The sequence below is a fragment of the Athene cunicularia genome (genome assembly GCF_003259725.1).
Source record: "Athene cunicularia isolate RWA chromosome 1 unlocalized genomic scaffold, athCun1 chr1_part2, whole genome shotgun sequence".
Lineage (NCBI taxonomy): Eukaryota > Metazoa > Chordata > Aves > Strigiformes > Strigidae > Athene > Athene cunicularia.
Window position 1 is genome coordinate 67,882,699 of NW_020799092.1, and position 14,509 is coordinate 67,897,207.

The window sequence follows — 14,509 nt, forward strand, 5'->3', positions numbered from 1 at the left end:
CCCTTGTATCACCTTTTTAGCACATGTAGGGCTATCTAGTCAGTCAAATTAAATTCCTGGTAGAGCTGAGATGAATCATCATGCTGACAGGGAGAGGAGAGCAGGAATCATTGCTCAGGAGGACTAGTATCAGACTATCATCAGCAATTCAAATTTAGGTTGGTTTACATTGGTCACGAAATCAAGCCTTCAAACAACCTCATCTACTGAGATAATATGGTCAGAAGAATTGCAGAGTATCACATCTTCTGACCTCAAGTCCCTTACTTTTCCACTCGCACTAGTCCTTCTTAACCCAAAACTGGACTTTCCAGGAAACATGAGCTTACTGCAAACTCTGCATACAACTGCTATAATACTATTCAGAGAATGAAGAGCTGTTGATTTCCATTGAAATCTATTGTTTGTGGTCCTTGATACTCAGAAACTACTGAATACCCTCTCTTAGAAAATCAGTCCTCTTTTATGTGCCTCAATTTGGGCACTCACAGTCACCTGTAAATTCAGAAAAGATCTACTAGAATTTTCAAAGTCAATATAGTGAGTGCTGAATTTGCCGTTAAAAGTAAACCTTCTCATTTTAAAAGCAATAAGATAAAATAACAGTGTAGATGTAGTAGACTTCAGCTATTTTGAGAATCTTATTTCATACGATGTCCTACTCTGTTTATAAAAATGGCATTGTACGCTGTCAACACAACCTGTTAAATGGCTAACAGAGACATCTCTCCAAATAGCTGACAACAGAAAATCATCATCAGATGGAGAAGTTCCCCAGGAATTGACAGTAGGCTGCTTCTATTCAACACCTCCTGCAATCACTTGGGAGCAAGTATAAATGTTGCTGATATAATTTCCAGATGACACAAAACCCAGTCAGAATGGTGACATCAGGAAAGCGTGGAGTGGTCTGGATAACTTGTCCATTTAAATAAAATCTTTCTCTACACAGCTACATATTAAGACATTGATTTCAGAAGAAAGAGTGTAAGATGTTTCTATAGAATGGGAAGACTTTACCTTGGAAAGCAGTGCTTCCATAAGGGTTTAGGGAGCAAAATGGAGAAACAGCTCGACTTGAATTCCCAGTATAATTCTGTAGAGAAAGGAGCTAATGAGATTCTTGGTTGTTTCAAGAGGGACACCAAAAATAGGAAGGAAGAATCTTCCCTTCCTAAAGCACTCTTGAGACCAGTAAAAGTATATGACTTACACCTACAGTTTTGGTGTTCATATGTTCAAAAGAATATGGAAAGATAGGAAATGTGCAGAGAAGAGACACAGGAATTATTCATAAACTGAAGGAAATGCCTTGAAGTGAAGAGACTGGGAGGGTTCACAGCTTTTATCTAAGCAGTTTTTATTATGCTCAGCAGAAGAGGCTTATACTGAATGATCTAAACGATGAAAAGTATCGATTTAGATAGTCTAGGGGCTCCTTTTAGTTCCTTTAAGGCAAAGAATAGTATTGGTCTTGCTTATGAGAAATGATTCAACATCTTCTCTTGGAAAGTCAAACTTTTTCATGTATCTAGAAGAACACACAAATGTCCCAAAAGATGCAGTAAGTTTTAGATCTTATGAAATATGAAGTAATAGTGCAAAAATCATTGTACAAATATGCTCTTAAAAACCTACAGTCACCATTTTGGATGCCTGGGTATTATATAAACACAAAATAGCTATAGTGATTTAACAGTTTTGCTTTTCGTTTTTCTTGAGGGAACTTGGGAACTTGATGATTTTTGAAAAATGCATTTTCTCCCTGCAAACCCTCTTCTTCTCTTACTAGTCCTGAGCTTATATCTGAAGTCTTCAGATCACCTGTTGTGTGGCAAAAACAGGGATCAAAGGAGTAGAAATAGTTGTTGGATGGAGAACAACTCTACAATTCCATGCCTTGCATTGCTCATTAACTGCCAATGTTTCTCCAGGCAAATCTATTATGAGAATTATCTTAGGTTTCTTGGGAGATAATTTACAAAAGGAGAAGCTCAGAGCTGTGGAGACTGTGATTCTAAGTGATGCATCTTCTTCTAGGGAAGATGCAACTTTATCAGTGGACATTAACTGTTGGGGTTTTGGTTTGCGTTTTCATTTTGTTTTTATTTTCCTGATAGATTTAATTGTTATTATTTTCTTGAAGAAATTAGTATTTATACTTGGCAGGAGGAATAAAGCATCTGCATCAGTATTGGTTAAAAAGGACACGTAAGAACCAGATGAAATATTTTCCTGGGTTTGAACCTTAATGCAGTGGTAATGTTCCTGCAGACTTTCATCCTGATGAAAACTGAGAATAGTATTAGCAAGAAAAAGCACCATTCTGACCCTAATGAAGGATATGTTTCTTTCTCAATTTGGGTGTCTCTTCACACCTATACACAGGTTGGGTTGGGTAGGTAGACAGGCTGGGCTGTATGACACCTTTGTGTGTTAAAGGCATCAGACAGGAGGGGTTCAGGTATTGCCTAGTCTGTGAGGGAAGACGTGTGCCCATAGTTGGAAGAGCTATGTTTGAGAGAAGAACCTTAATTCAAAGCAGCAGACCTTAAAGGACAAATGTGGATGCTTCAGAGCTGTGCACTGGAGTGCCAAGTCTCCAGTTTGTCTCAGGATGGTTTGTTTATAAGAACTTGTAAATGTGCATTTGATTAAAAAATAATCTAAATGTAATGACCTTTACAGATTCTGGAACAGAAAAACTGTCTTTCTATCTCTCTCTCATATAAATATATGTGTGTGCATGTATAAATAAATACACACACATACATATATGTCTGTATATGACATTACTGTTTCTATTTTGGCAGAACCTAAAGACCCCATCATATTAATCACTCTGTGAAAGCACTATAAGTATCTTAACTTAGTTAACTTGCAGTGAGTTAAGACTGGCTATTTAATGTAGACTTATGGATCATCAGACAAAGTATGTGATTATTTTTTATATTTTTATAAGAAAGAGAAATATTTACATTTTTAAAGTAAAATTCATAACTGCACCACCCTTCCAATATTCCAACTTTAGCGCCAGGAGTGGAATATAAACAGTGTCAGATATGAATTCCCATGAGGTTTTTATCGTTGTTTTCAGCATAATCTATTTTTATTCAATTCTATGGGAAATGCACACACTTTGTGCAGTTGCCAGAATGTGATTTCCCAATGCCCCCTATTTATTTCCAAGTATGCTTTCAGATTCAAGTACTTTTGCAACAGCATTTTTTCATGTTTTATCTTGTAAGTAATCCTTGCTCTTACTGAACCTGTTCACTGAGGACAATGGTTATGTATGTGGAGCTGAAAGGGTGGCCATGCCAGCTAGCAAAGTCTCCCACACTGTTGGTAACTGTTGGTTCTTCCTTTTCAGGATCTTCCATTATTCATGCTCACTCCACCTAAAGGCTATGTGTATGTAGCTGCATCTGGAGCCAATGGGGCAGAATCTTTGCTTTGTTCAGATTCTGCTGAGTGTAACAGAGTCCAGTGGTTGCTGGGGCATGGTGATGTTCTGCTGAAATCCTCTCTAGGCCTGCATTGCAGGACAATTTGGAGGCTGCCCAAATTCATAGCAGGTTAATCTGTAGGAACCATCCATGAGCTGGGGCTAGTTAGAACACATCAGGCTTCAGACTGATTTACAGCATAACAGTTGAGTAAGGAGCTATGGAGAGGTTCAAGCTGATAATGCATCTGTTATACAAGACAGCAGATTTGGCTGTGAAACCTGTCCCAAAAGGAGAACTACCTAAATAAGGACATGATCCTCTGTCAACATATCCACTCAAATTTGCATGGTGCTTTCCAGGTCAGCATAATTTTCTGCCCCAAGATCACTTTCACTTGATGGATTTTTTTCTCTCTTTAAGGGTTTATTTGTGTGCTAAAATCAATCTGACAATGTCCTCATATCCATACAACCCATCCTGTTATATCATTACCATAAGGCCTAGTCAAGGTGTCTTGTGCTCAGACACAGTTGCAGTTCCAGCACAGTCCTTTACAAAGTGCCCTAGACATGACCAGTCTGCATATAAATGGGCTACCACTGGTGAAGACCTCTACCAAACTCCTACAGTGTGCTGTGTAAAAGACAGTTGAATACTTGCCCCAACCCTGACTCATCTGCTTTATGTGTACAACAGAACCTGCACCACAAGATCCTGCATATATGCCCTACCCTTATCTCACAGCATTATCCAGCAAAACTTTCAAAGAAATAGGGAAAGGAAGAAATGGGGTCTTGAGGTTAGATATTTAAGTCAGTAAGCCTTCCTCCTTCTTATATCTGCCTTGATTTATACCTTGTAGCTCAAATGTGAGCTTGCTCCTGGAGGTTTGGCCTGAATGCTTGCAGAGAGGGTTATACCCTTCCCCTCGTAACACATACAGCAAGGATCTAGGGCCAGGGTACTTACCTTGCCCTGTGGATTTCTCCATCATCCTTCTGCCATCTAGATGACGGCACAGCTTCCTTTCCCCATAAAGACTTGGATCAGAAGCAGATGGGTTTGGTAGCAGCTGGCAAGGCGCGTGGACCACCAAGGTGTGGGAAGGTGAGAAGATTCTCCTTAGTTCTGAGTTAATGACTACCTCTCAAAACTGTGGTCCCTTGCTGTGGCAATGAGTCAGGAAGCAAGACTTCAAGGTTGCAAGTGATGCACACTTTTTCCTTAGCAAGACTCCTCACTTGATACCACTGTTGAAGCCTTTTCACTTGCGCAGGCACCAGGTAAAACGTAGCGCTCTCAAGGTCTGACAAGCTCATAGTCTCCCAAGCCATATAGTTACGAAGGAAAGAGGAGAAATGTTTTGAAATTTGGCACCTGTAGGGAACCAGATCTCAATTAAGTGGCATGGAAGTGGAGGCTTTCAAACTGGAAACATCAAGAGGAACCTCCCAGGCCAGGTCCTTCCACAGAATTCATTGTGCCAGAAGTATTTTTCCCTGAAAGGCCAAAAACTCCCACCAAGGAAAGGTACACTGATGGCCTTCCAGTCATCCTTCAAAACAACTGTTTTCAAAGATGGTCTACCAAGTCGATTGACCAAGAGAAATCTACATTAGGCATGCATTGCAGAATGCTTCCTTCCCCCCAAAACAAAAAATTAAAGGAAGCAAAAGAAAAAAAGGAAAGGAAAAGTCACTATGATCAAAAGCTGCAAGGGCTGTAGGCTTGTCCCTGGTAACATCTCTGACTTGTCAGATATTCCTAAGTTTTGGGTTCTGAACATCTCTGAACATTGGGGCCTATTAAGAGAAATGGCTCTGAGAATAAGCCTTTTTTCACAGTTTGTGTAGACTGTCGTGAACAATTGGCTAAGGAATCTTAGGACCTCTGAGCTCAAATGGGTCTGTGCAGACAGCACAGATTCCCCAGTCCGTATGGATCTGCATGCTTCTCAAAACATATTCTCTCTTTCTCCTGAGTGCATGTCTTTGAAAAATCCAAATCTCTCCCAGCAGCTCCACTCTAGAGGGTTCTGGGACAGGTCACTGGGGTGGAAACTCTAGCAGACACTTCAAAATATAGCCTGTCTGCCTTTTCCATAAGAAAGAAGAGTGAAATTGCTCCTGAACAGTCAGTTTGAAATATGAGAATCACTTGTGGAGCATCTCTGTGTCTTTGGCAGTCTGCAATAATTAGATGCTTGCTTTGATGTTCTTTTTCTGAAGGTGATGAAGAAAGAATGCAGCAGGAATGCAGGCACGGAAGTGTAGGGATCTTTGTTTGAGAAAATTCCCCTTGACCAACCATAGCTCTGGCAGAACCAGTCATTTTTCAAAGTAAGTAATCAGCTTTTTAACCTTCTCAAAAATATGAAGGTGTGGCTGGAAAGACTACAATATGGATGCTTCACAGATTCCCTGCATAGGAATAGAAGAAGAAGATGCAGGCAGTGGGTATCCTGTTTTACTAACATTCAGCAGCCCAATTGTCCTGTGGGAGCCAGCAGTGAGGTCCAACTGGTCTTATCCTTATTGTAGAGTGGAATAATGATTACGGAGAGCACAGAGAGATTCTCAGTGTGTGGTCAGTGCCACACTGCTACCTTGGCCAGCTTCCAATGTGATATTCTTCAGAACAAGATATTTTCCTTAATTCAGAAAGTGCTAACCTAGTTTTATGGTCCTTCTCATGAAATCAATTTCACATGGATTAAGATACATGGAGAAGCCCAGTCATGACTGCGGCTGAGGTGGGAGGGAAGGAACATGGGCTGCGATTGCACTGGTGTCCTCACCTGTCCTGGGAAGGTCTAGAGCAAGGTCTAGATCAGGCACATCTGCAAATCTGGTGTGTGCACCCAGAAGTGAGACAGCTGAGCCTCCACCATTTCTTGCCCCTCTTTCTTGCCTTTTCAACACGGATGTAGAGAGAATGGAGTACCATAACAGACCAGGAGGAAGGACTGACTCCTTGCAGACCTTTTCTCCACCTGCACCTCTGTGTGTTGTTATATGTTTGTTGTGGGCAGCACTGTTCCCTGCTCAACATTGGCCCAGCTGGATATCAAGACAGGAGGAAGGGAATGAGGATGGAAGGCAGACCAGGGCAGGCAGACAGCAGCGTACCGACTCTTCTGAGATTAAAAGGCATCATATCCTGGCAGGGACTATCCTAGAGAACTGCAACTAATCATGTCTTGGGCTCAAATTTGCCCAGTTGCCAAGTAAATTTGGGTTTCTTAGCAACTGAGATTTTCAGTGTTTGATTGCCAAAGTAAGAGTGGTGAGCCCTGGGCAGTGGAGATGCTTCCAGTGAAAGCTGGCAAGCAAGGGGAGTGCAGCATTGCAGACCTCTGCCTCCCCAGGCAGACCTCCCTTCGTAAGGGGAAGCTTTTGGTACAGAGCTGGGCACACTCCTTTCTGCCACAGAAATGGCACAATGCTCCTAAATGATGGAGGGCAGTGCGGACCCAGTATTGTCTGTATTGTAGTAAAAATGATTTGCATTCACAGAAAGCAGCGTGCTTTGATTATGGCTGCATTTCAGAAGCAATGAAAACCTTTCCTGTTCTGTCAGTGTTTCAGTGCATCATGTGCAGAAACAATATAGAGCTCACTGAAGTTGCTTGAAAGCTGCTCACCACTACAGAAGATGTTGGGGTCAGGTCCTACTGGATTCATATTATTTTCTCTTGTGAAGTGGTAACATAATTAGAGGTGGAAAAGAGATTAGAACAATGTCTCATAGTCTTTAAAGTACAGAGAAAAATCACAGAATCTCAGAGCAGCTGAGGCTGGCAGGGACCTCTGGAGATTGTCTAGACTGTGTATTTCAGGTCCTGCCTGTTGTCTCTTGCCCTGTCACTGGGCACTGCTGAACAGTCTGGCACCATCTCTGGGCTGAGCAGTCCCAGATGTCTCAGATATCTCCTTGTATGCCAGATGCTACAAGCCATTAATCAATGGTAGTGGCCCTTGACTGGACTCACTGTGGTATCTCCGTGTCTCTCTTGTATTGGGGAGCCTCGGTACAGGTACTGGAGACTCACCATCCTGTTGAGGTCCCACTGAATGGCACACAGCCATCTAGTGTATCAACCACTTACCCTACTTTTGTATCTTCTTCAAACTTGCTGAGGGTGCACTCTGTCCCACCATCCCAGTCATTAACATAGATGCACCCTAGTACAAGGTCACCCCTGGGGTGCATCACTAGTGACTGGCCTCCATATTTTCATTATAGGTAAGTACAGATTAACATCTGCCCAAGTTGTTTTAAGGAGCAGGCAATGATTTTGTCCCTGGAAGGATTTGATTTCTGCTTATAAATATATGGAAATGTAAGAAGAGTTATAAATACTTATGGAAGACCGTATTTTATTGGAGACAGACTAATAAGTGCTAGAATTTATTTTGAAATATCTACTATGAAAATATCTACTATTTTAAAATATCTACTACTTAGTAAAGCATTAAACATTATTTCATTTTAAACGTGCAACATTTAAGACTAACTTCTAAAACATGTAGATATTTTAAAATAACTCCATTGTGTAAACAAATCCTTGCTTAAAAGTACGATGTCTTGAAAAAATTCAACATAATTTAATTGATGGCTTTTATTTTCTTTTTGTGTCTCAACCATTGGCATTCTTCAGTTTAGATGTCAACATTTCTATGCCTGGAAGCTGGGGAGAATAAAAATAGTCACACTCTAGAAAGGGGCAGTGCTAGGGGCGAAAGGTCTTGATCTTGCAACTTCTTGCTCAAATGGAAACTCAATGGAACTACTTGAGTGAGGAGGAATTACTCACCCAGCAGAAATTGCAAAATGAGGCTGAGTTCCTTTACTAAAATGGTAATAACTCAAACATGGAAAAGATTATTCATTCTCTGATGTAACAGGACAAGAGTACAGGAGTGTACAAATCTATAATTTTTAAAGAACTGACCACAGCTGAAACCCACTAGAAATCTGTTTTGAAAACAGATGAGTGCCTCCAGCTAAGTGGTTAGACTGCAATGATGTCTTAACAATTGGGGGCTTTTTTAGAGTTTTTATTTTTAATATAGATGAGCTACAGTGATTGCAGGCCTGTTTGGAAGCCAAGTATGTATTCATGTCAATATTAACAATGCCTTGAGCTAGACAGAAAGCTTGAAAACTATGTATTAACATAAATAAAAATCAGTGCATTTTTGGAATTACTTCATTCTGTGGCCTTGGCAAAGTAAGATGACCTAATCCTTGGGGGGGTATTATAAGGCAGAAATCTTTATTTCCTGCACAGTAGAACAGAAAAGCCCGTTTTATTCCAAGGAATCCAGCCTGTATAAAAAAAAAAACCTAAAGAGAATGAACACATCACAACATCACAACACCACAACACTGATTGTTTGACTCTTGAGATAAGGGTGAGTGCCTAATAGCCATGTTCCAGACAAAGAGCACTCAGCTAAGAACTAGGGTACATGACAATGAGGTTACCTGAACATTACTCACAGCTCAACAGTGATTAAAGAATATTGAAACAGGCTGCAGAAGTCTATCTCTTTTTTCACTACTCCAAGTGAAGAAGGAAAAAAAAAAATCATTCAAACCCATAAATCTCTTCTCTGGCCCTTTTCTACCTGGAACACCACATTCTCTTGTCCTGAGGACCTCTATGCTGACCTTCAACTTAGGTTTGCTAGAAGAGACAGCACCCCACTTCCAGCATTCAAGGACAATCCAGTTGGTGTGACCAGACCCTGCAAGAGCACTCTGCCACACCTTGCCAGTTTCAAAGCCATTTGTAGTAAAAGGCATTTACCACAGAGAAAGGTCCATAATTCTGGATCCTTCAAGCCATCATAGCTATGTAATTGCAACTAGTAGTTCTCAATCTGCAAAAACAGCATCTAAACTTTTGAATTGCTGGTCCCATTTCCCTTTGCTCCTTTTGTGACACTTCTGATTTTTCCTCTGAAAAATTATGATCCCATGAATAATTAACTAAATTCCTAACTTGCTTCTTATCTGTTGTTTGTAGTAGATATTCTCTAGCTGTAGGTTGGAAATGAAAAAAAAATCTCCAGTGCAAAGCTCTTTGCTTAGGTGCTTCCCTCATGGAGAAGTGAACGGGCAATACAAAAATCCTTTCTATTGTTCCAGTGCACTTGATTCTTCTTCTCCTCAACCTTTTCAAATGGTTCTTTGAACATATCTATTATATCTCCTTACATGGGAAACTCTTTAAGAGTCTTCCACTTATGTATGTATAAACCTGCTTTTAGTCAGTGCTGATTTCCTTCCTTAGTTTTGGTTATCTCTGAACATATTTGTTGTACTTGGAATAACAGAGCAATTACCTTCTCCAGATCTCAGTGGTTTCCTCTGTGTTATAGGTTATGATCTTGTAAGCAGATGTATGCCTATGGACCTTTGTGCCTGACCAGCTTTCACTGTTGGATGAAAGTCTAATATTCTATTTCTCAGAAGTATTTTTATAAATAATCCACTTTCAGTGTAAGACTGCAGCTGATTAGTTTTCTTTGGGGAAAAATCAGGGGTCCTGGAAAAAATGGAAATGTCATGGTTTTTTGCTAAAGTCTTGGACCTTGCTGGTGACTGCACTACTGAAAACTGGACTGGTCTGTCTAAATTTGTGAGGATATAATCCATCAGAGGAGATTCACAAAGAAGGCTGGGTTTTTTTCCTCCTGGGATTAGCTCATTTTCTGAGCAAAGTAAACCCATATATTACATTACAGTAGGTCTTCCACAGTTTATTGTTTATTTGTGGGCCTGTCCTTTAAAGGATAAGCCAATTGTCAGCAGCTCATTTCTCTGTGACCCACTCTGACAGCTATGACAATCTGTTTCACAGAGCTTAGTACATACCAATTTATATATTAAAAGTAGCTGGAGGTAGAGCAGTCTCATTTGTGGGTTTAAGACCTTAAAATATGGTGTGAAGATTTACCAGATTACTCCCTGTTTTGTTTTTGTTTTGTTTTGTTTTGTTTTGTGTGTTTTTGTTTTTGTTTTTGTTTTTTAATTTAAACTATGACATTACTTTTTAACTTTTCACTTCAGTTCTTTTACAAAAGTGAGTCTTACCTGAAAAAAAAAAATACTGCCCTAATGTCCTAATTACCCTCCATGTTACAAGTATGATAACATAGTAGTGTGGGACTACATCAGGTTGAGGCCAGTAGTGGGCTTTTTGCCATTCTGGGGTGAATTGTTCCTGGCCTGGTGCCATATGCCTGATGGTGGCATGTGTCTTCTCAGGAAGGACAAATTGCTCTCCTTCATGTTTGACAAGTGCCTGCTGGCATCCAAAGAGACCTATATTTAGTACTGGTACTGTTTAGCCAACAAGCTGGGAAAATTGTCATGATGATGCGACTAGAGATTTACCAAGGCTGTTTTCTAAGAGCTGAAGAAGACATGGTTGAAGTGGGCTTTGAATTTCAAGCTCTGAATCTTGTTTTTCCTATATTCTCTGGATACAGTACATCCTTCTTCCAACTCCAGGCCTGCAGTGTTGCAGCTTGAACTAGAGCTCATTTACTATGATTTGGCATTGGTGGGATTCCTACAAAGCTGGCTATTTTGATATACAGCTTGGTACCCAAAACTTTGTTCTCCTAGTTCTGTTGAACCCTGGCTGCAGCTGCCTCCTTTCACGTTACCCTGGTGACACATGCTGTCCTGTCTCCCTAGAGCACATAGGAAAGCTGAGAGCAGAGATCCAGAGAGCAGCAGCAATTGTTCTCATCAAAACTCTCTTTGCCTGTCATCTGCAATGGGCATGTGGCCTCTATACAATGCAAAAAGCTCCTGAGATTGAAAACAATACAAGCCCTGATGCTCACTGTGGGAATTTCACCACCTCTGTTCTTTCCCCTTGTGAAACATCAACATCAGGAACCTCCCAAACAAGTGGGGTGATACCATGGGGTTCTCTCATTTCTTATTTTTGTTATTTCCACCCCACATTGGCCACAGAGACATCCACTGTTCAACAAGAGCATCTGAGATTCTGTCTCCCAGAAGGCCTTGCCTATGTGAATGATGGTCTTGGTTATCTACTGTGTGTATTTAAGTTTTCAACTGGAATATTTTTCTATAAGCTTTGCATATATAGCAGTATTAGCAAGAGTGTGAAAGAAATTACCTCTTGAGGAAAAAAAGGCAAATATCCCAACGTAAACATGATTTGATTGCCTGTATTTAGGTTGTGTGAAGGAATGGAGATCCATATGGGATGAGTTAAACAGGCTTTTCATTAAAAACCTTTTCAAGCACACACTCTACTTACAACTCAGCCCAAGGCACATGCAAAAAAGGTTAGAGAAGACTCTTAATTTCCTCTTCCTTGCTTAAAAAAAAATCCATATGACTATTTGTTTGTGTCTTGCCACACATTCTCATAAGCAAAGGAATTTTGGATGTATTCTTAAAAACATTGTCAAAATGTACCACAATCCTTTGCTTGGGCATTTAAACCTTCTCTTCCATTTGAAGAAAGTGTTGCTTTTGGTTCTTGCAGCTACAGCCAAAACATGAAAAATCTGCTGTGCTTGCATTAGCTGTATGGGAGTTTTCTCTTCTATATGCCAAGCAGGAGGTTTGCAGGAGTTGCTGGTATTGCAGGGCTTGCTGGAATTCCATGCACTTCATTTGCTGTTTCATATTACTGGCAGCATATTGCACAATTAAGAACAAGGAGCTTCCTTTCCCCCTGTATGCCCTTTCTGTGTGTATAAAAAATTAGGTTGTTCTGCTGATTTAATTACTGTGAGGACAGATCATCTTCTCAGGCTTCTTGTCACAATACTGACATTTGTGTGGAAGTTTTAAGTGATTTGACACTTTTTATCATAGTACAGTTTCTAGCTTGTCTTCCAGTGAACAAATGTTGATTAATAACTCTTGGCATTAGGAACAACTTGCAGCTTTTGCTTATTTTCGGTAGTTTGGTAAATGGAGGGAAGTTCTTGACAACTTTAATTTGCTTTAACTAGTAGCTGATAGACTATTTTTGTATCATTCTCAGCTTTCTGTCCATTGGGCCAAAAAGAATATGGAGAGCCTGTTGTGCATGTCTGAACTATCCACCCTGTACAGTTCTATTAAATCCCTCAGATGTTTGCTGCTGACTATTACTTGAATAAATTCACTGCAGATCCCTTGTCTAGCAAATACTGCCACATGGTGACTCATTGGTATGAACATTCCTCAAGTCATAAATCATCTCTAGTCCACTTATCTGGCAGGAAGGTGTTTGCTTGCATCTTCCAATGGACCCCCTTTTCAGTGAATATAGTAGCATTAAGAAAAGTGCAAGCCACAAACCAATTGTTGGAGGTTAGGCACTCAAGAGTAAGGTAATGCACACTCCTACTTTTACAGGAACAGTTCTGATGTTTTCCTTACAGACTTCTTGGTCAGCATTAAGGAAAAGATGCCTTTATTTGGGCAGAACAGTCAAGAAACTAAGTTACAGCAAGAATTTTCAGCCCAGCTCTCAGCTTTCAGGGCCTTGCTGTTGTCTGAACTGAAAGCAGTCTCTAGCAAGAACTTGTCCTATTGCATCTCTGCTGCCAGCTGTCCTTTCTTTACAGGCCTTTTTAATCAAGAACACCACTGAGCACAGATGAATTCCTGGACTAGATCCTGCTGCAAGATTTCAAGACTAATGACACATAGCACCTTCCTTTTATTTCTTGCACTTACTCATACTAAGCTCAACAAGTCAATGTGTTTTCATGTTAGGTGTTGGCAAAAGTACCAGAAAAGCATTTTGCAGGTTGGTTTCTCAAATCAGGCAGCCAGAGCTTGAGTGACATACAGCCCATGTGCAGGGGTTGGATTCTTCCACTGGGCTTGGTACTAACATTAGACTTCCTACACTCACTTGTTCTACACCAGATGATCATTTTACCTTGGTATAAGGCTTTGCTTTGTAAACCATAGATTTTAGGAAAAACTACACAGCAAATTAACAAGAAACATCTTGCTCCCAGCATTTTGTAATGGGATACATAGATGTGAAAATGTACTGAAGATTGAAGTTTCTTTTATTGTGTCCTCTCCCCTCACAGCCCGGGAGCTTTGTGGGGCTCTGTCACAGCCTGATTTGAACTATTGTTGGCTCCTATGTTGTTTGACTGAGTCTGAAAAATAACCATAGTAATCAACTATCAGCAGGTAATTTCCTCTGAGTTAAGAAAGAGCAGCCATCAGCTCTGGCTCTGCTCTGTTAGGTACATTGGGACTTGCTGTCAAACGTCTCAAGTTCTGGTTCTGGTGTTTTAAATGAAGGAAAACAGTCTCTATTTTTGACCATTCTTGCTGGGCAATTGCACAGCCCATCTTTCCCTGTGTGTATCATTCTGAGATTCGGTGAGTATCTTTTTCAGAGCCATTGAGGTGTTTTAGTTGTAATGACTAGATACTCTGTTCTGCAGTCCATACTCTAGAGTTAACTTTGTTTCTTCTTTCAAAAAGTCTTTGGTAGCTGGGAATACTTTGTACTTCTGCAAGTTAACCAGATTTTCTAAATGTCCTAAAGGACTGATTGTCCTAAAAGAGTAATTGTCTTATTGGTCTCATTTTAGACTCCTTTCTAGTAGGAACTGAGCAGTTTGGGGGAATTATCTGTTTATGTTTCTGCAGATGTTGGGGTTTTTGTCAGCCTTCTGTCATGCTATTTTTTCTTATGGAAATCTATATGTTTTCATGGCATATTTTTACATCTTTTAAATCAAGCTCTTTGTGGGTTTGTGAAATTTCTGACATCTACAAATATTTCCTTTCCCTATTTGAAAGGAAACGTTGCTATATGGATATTTGTGCCCTCATCTGCACTCATGGATCTTCTCCCTGTAAAAGTGCTGCCACTGGTGCCAGCAACTTGTCTACTTCTAGCGGTGCTTAAATTGTGTTTCAAGTGCTGGGGTATTCTTTAAGTTTTTGGGAGGTCTTGCTCTGAACTATGTGATATCTGCTGTAATTAAGCAAATACTGGCACATTATTACCATCAGTACTGTGCTTTCCACAT